The 5,000-nt window shown below is 53.5% G+C and overlaps 1 non-coding gene across 1 annotated transcript in view; it reads right to left on the minus strand.

The window, feature by feature from the left end:
- LOC126433474 (small subunit ribosomal RNA) overlaps positions 1-1,675 on the minus strand; it is a 1,910-nt gene extending 235 nt beyond the window's left edge. The window contains exon 1 of the ribosomal RNA XR_007578511.1: positions 1-1,675. This exon is cut by the window's left edge and continues 235 nt beyond it. This is a non-coding gene — a ribosomal RNA (small subunit ribosomal RNA).
- Between the last annotated feature and the right edge of the window lie 3,325 nt (positions 1,676-5,000).

The following is a 5,000-nucleotide window of genomic DNA, read 5'->3' on the forward strand; positions in this document are numbered from 1 at the left end:
CATGGGGAACAATTGCAAGCCCCAATCCCTAGCACGAAGGAGGTTCAGCGGGTTACCCCGACCTTTCGGCCTAGGAAGACACGCTGATTCCTTCAGTGTAGCGCGCGTGCGGCCCAGAACATCTAAGGGCATCACAGACCTGTTATTGCTCAATCTCGTGCGGCTAGAAGCCGCCTGTCCCTCTAAGAAGAAAAGTAATCGCTGACAGCACGAAGGATGTCACGCGACTAGTTAGCAGGCTAGAGTCTCGTTCGTTATCGGAATTAACCAGACAAATCGCTCCACCAACTAAGAACGGCCATGCACCACCACCCACCGAATCAAGAAAGAGCTATCAATCTGTCAATCCTTCCGGTGTCCGGGCCTGGTGAGGTTTCCCGTGTTGAGTCAAATTAAGCCGCAGGCTCCACTCCTGGTGGTGCCCTTCCGTCAATTCCTTTAAGTTTCAGCTTTGCAACCATACTTCCCCCGGAACCCAAAAGCTTTGGTTTCCCGGAGGCTGCCCGCCGAGTCATCGGAGGAACTGCGGCGGATCGCTGGCTGGCATCGTTTATGGTTAGAACTAGGGCGGTATCTGATCGCCTTCGAACCTCTAACTTTCGTTCTTGATTAATGAAAACATACTTGGCAAATGCTTTCGCTTCTGTTCGTCTTGCGACGATCCAAGAATTTCACCTCTAACGTCGCAATACGAATGCCCCCGCCTGTCCCTATTAATCATTACCTCGGGTTCCGAAAACCAACAAAATAGAACCGAGGTCCTATTCCATTATTCCATGCACACAGTATTCAGGCGGGCTTGCCTGCTTTAAGCACTCTAATTTGTTCAAAGTAAACGTGCCGGCCCACCGAGACACTCACTCAAGAGCACCCTGGTAGGATTGCAACGGGGTCCGCCTCGGGACGCACGAGCACGCACGAGGCGCGTCGCACGCCTTCAGCTCGCCCCACCGGCAGGACGTCCCACGATACATGCCAGTTAAACACCGACGGGCGGTGAACCAACAGCGTGGGACACAAATCCAACTACGAGCTTTTTAACCGCAACAACTTTAATATACGCTATTGGAGCTGGAATTACCGCGGCTGCTGGCACCAGACTTGCCCTCCAATAGATACTCGTTAAAGGATTTAAAGTGTACTCATTCCGATTACGGGGCCTCGGATGAGTCCCGTATCGTTATTTTTCGTCACTACCTCCCCGTGCCGGGAGTGGGTAATTTGCGCGCCTGCTGCCTTCCTTGGATGTGGTAGCCGTTTCTCAGGCTCCCTCTCCGGAATCGAACCCTGATTCCCCGTTACCCGTTACAACCATGGTAGGCGCAGAACCTACCATCGACAGTTGATAAGGCAGACATTTGAAAGATGCGTCGCCGGTACGAGGACCGTGCGATCAGCCCAAAGTTATTCAGAGTCACCAAGGCAAACGGACCGGACGAGCCGACCGATTGGTTTTGATCTAATAAAAGCGTCCCTTCCATCTCTGGTCGGGACTCTGTTTGCATGTATTAGCTCTAGAATTACCACAGTTATCCAAGTAACGTGGGTACGATCTAAGGAACCATAACTGATTTAATGAGCCATTCGCGGTTTCACCTTAATGCGGCTTGTACTGAGACATGCATGGCTTAATCTTTGAGACAAGCATATGACTACTGGCAGGATCAACCAGGGAGCTGCGTCAACTAGAGCTGAGCAGCCGGCCGCCCGGGAGTGTGTCCCGGGGGCCCGCGCGAACACGCAAGCGTCCGCTCAATTATTCTGCAAACAGGAGGAGGCTGAGCTCCCCTGCACAATACACCTCGAAACCCTCTCAGGTCCCGGCGGCGCGCAGCGCCGTCCTAAGTACTTGGTCGGGTTCGAGAGAGGCGCAATCGCCCGGAGTTTGGCGAGTAGACGCTTTAGGTGCGACCACCCGTGCTCCCAACTGAGCTTGCCGCTGCCGACAGAGGCCCGGGAGCGTGCTGTCGTGGCATTGCCGGCGGGAGACAACACGCGCCACCTACGGTGGCCGGCAGCTCCAACGCCAGCGCCACAGAAGGACAAAAGCCCCACTTGGGTGCCGAAGCGAACTCTCCCAGCACAGCGCACGCGCCAACACGTCCGCACAGCTGCGATACAATCCACCTGCGAGAACCGCAGAGGCGACCGAGCAGCAGACGGCGTCGCGGCGCCGAGCGCCGGGCGGCGGCGCATCCTCAGCGCACACAGTCCTCAATCGGACCAGCACACTGCAGATGTCCACCGCGCTTCGCACCGGGCCCGCGAGGACCTACTTTGGCCGCACGGCGCCGCGTGCAGGGTGCGCCGGCGCGCAGCTACGCCGCCTGCCGCCTCCGTCGGCCGGCGCGCCTGCCACTGGCCGCCCCCACCAGCCGGCTGTAGCGCGTGCGCCCACGCACCGCGCGGCCAGCACGCCGGGAGGCCCCCCCTCACCGGCCGGGGACGGTCCCACCCAGCCACCGCCGCGTATCGCTTCACACCCACATGCCATTCACGTTCGTGGGCATGGTGGGTATCGCTGAAACAACCGGTTGGTAGCTCAACCGATCGTCGCCATCACTGATTCACCTCTAGCGAGAACAACCGCACCACAACGGTTTACCAGTTCTTCATTTGCGTAACGTCACCAGCAAACGTAGACGTCCATCGCCATTTGCAAATTCAACGATTGTTGCATGCCTGTGTCAGGTGTCACGACACACTATGTCTGCCCACATACACGCAACAACATGTGCACGCTTCGCGAACACGTGGAAGGTGGCCCCCGTACGTATGCGATGTCCATTGCGCGAACGACTGTCAACCGGCCTCTGTCGCATGTCGCAGATGTGGAACGCAGTGCACCATGCTATCACGGTGTGTGAGAAGAGACGACTACGTCTGACAACACGCGCCACTACATCAACAGACGGCTCATGCCGATCGCCATCCACGGCATACCATACTGCAATCCAGCTCTTATAGGGAGACGACATGTAGCTGAGTGCACAATATTTGGACCGTATGGTTCGCCGTTGTTGGCGCAGTCGTGGTACGGTCACACATGTACCACGATGTATCATTCAGTACATGAGGACCAATGTGCAGTACAGTGTGTGATTTGGACGTACAACATCAGCGGACAGTTGACACAAGCCATACCACAACGTAGGCTGTGCTTCGCCATGCGAATGCCAATGAACAACTGCGAAGGGCATTGAGCATGTACGTCCTGCTGCCATCCGCATTACAGTGTATAGCTGCAAGGTGTTTAACATGAAGCGATACTCTGGGGACCGGGCAGTGCGAGTAGCAAACTATATTGCGGGGGTTGCAGTTAGGCAACACTACACTAATTTAACGCGTCGTATGACAATTACAGAGCAGGTTAAGGCCCAACGTGTGTTGGGTTAAGGCCCAACGTGTGTTGGGTTAAGGCCCAACGTGTGTTGGGTTAAGGCCCAACGTGTGTTGGGTTAAGGCCCAACGTGTGTTGGGTTAAGGCCCAACGTGTGTTGGGTTAAGGCCCAACGTGTGTTGGGTTAAGGCCCAACGTGTGTTGGGTTAAGGCCCAACGTGTGTTGGGTTAAGGCCCAACGTGTGTTGGGTTAAGGCCCAACGTGTGTTGGGTTAAGGCCCAACGTGTGTTGGGTTAAGGCCCAACGTGTGTTGGGTTAAGGCCCAACGTGTGTTGGGTTAAGGCGCAACGTGTGTTGGGTTAAGGCGCAACGTGTGTTGGGTTAAGGCGCAACGTGTGTTGGGTTAAGGCGCAACGTGTGTTGGGTTAAGGCGCAACGTGTGTTGGGTTAAGGCGCAACGTGTGTTGGGTTAAGGCGCAACGTGTGTTGGGTTAAGGCGCAACGTGTGTTGGGTTAAGGCGCAACGTGTGTTGGGTTAAGGCGCAACGTGTGTTGGGTTAAGGCGCAACGTGTGTTGGGTTAAGGCGCAACATAGGTTAGGTTAAGGCGCAACATAGGTTAGGTTAAGGCGCAACATAGGTTAGGTTAAGGCGCAACATAGGTTAGGTTAAGGCGCAACATAGGTTAGGTTAAGGCGCAACATAGGTTAGGTTAAGGCGCAACATAGGTTAGGTTAAGGCGCAACATAGGTTAGGTTAAGGCGCAACATAGGTTAGGTTAAGGCGCAACATAGGTTAGGTTAAGGCGCAACATAGGTTAGGTTAAGGCGCAACATAGGTTAGGTTAAGGCGCAACATAGGTTAGGTTAAGGCGCAACATAGGTTAGGTTAAGGTACAATATAGGTTAGGTTAAGGTACAATATAGGGTAGGTTAAGGCGCAACATAGGTTAGGTTAAGGCGCAACATAGGTTAGGTTAAGGCGCAACATAGGTTAGGTTAAGGCGCAACATAGGTTAGGTTAAGGCGCAACATAGGTTAGGTTAAGGCACAACACGGGTTAGGTTAAGGCACAACACGGGTTAGGTTAAGGCACAACACGGGTTAGGTTAAGGCACAACACAGGTTAGGTTAAGGCACAACACGGGTTAGGTTAAGGCACAACACGGGTTAGGTTAAGGCAGAATACGGGTTAGGTTAAGGCACAATACGGGTTAGGTTAAGGCACAATACGGGTTAGGTTAAGGCACAATACGGGTTAGGTTAAGGCACAATACGGGTTAGGTTAAGGCACAATACGGGTTAGGTTAAGGCACAATACGGGTTAGGTTAAGGCACAATACGGGTTAGGTTAAGGCACAATACGGGTTAGGTTAAGGCACAATACGGGTTAGGTTAAGGCACAATACGGGTTAGGTTAAGGCACAATACGGGTTAGGTTAAGGCACAATACGGGTTAGGTTAAGGCACAATACGGGTTAGGTTAAGGCACAATACGGGTTAGGTTAAGGCACAATACGGGTTAGGTTAAGGCACAATATGGGTTAGGTTAAGGCACAATATGGGTTAGGTTAAGGCACAATATGGGTTAGGTTAAGGCACAATATGGGTTAGGTTAAGGCACAATATGGGTTAGGTTAAGGTACACATTGTTGTAAGGA

This window comes from Schistocerca serialis, unplaced genomic scaffold (assembly GCF_023864345.2).
Source record: "Schistocerca serialis cubense isolate TAMUIC-IGC-003099 unplaced genomic scaffold, iqSchSeri2.2 HiC_scaffold_1167, whole genome shotgun sequence".
Classification (NCBI taxonomy): domain Eukaryota; kingdom Metazoa; phylum Arthropoda; class Insecta; order Orthoptera; family Acrididae; genus Schistocerca; species Schistocerca serialis.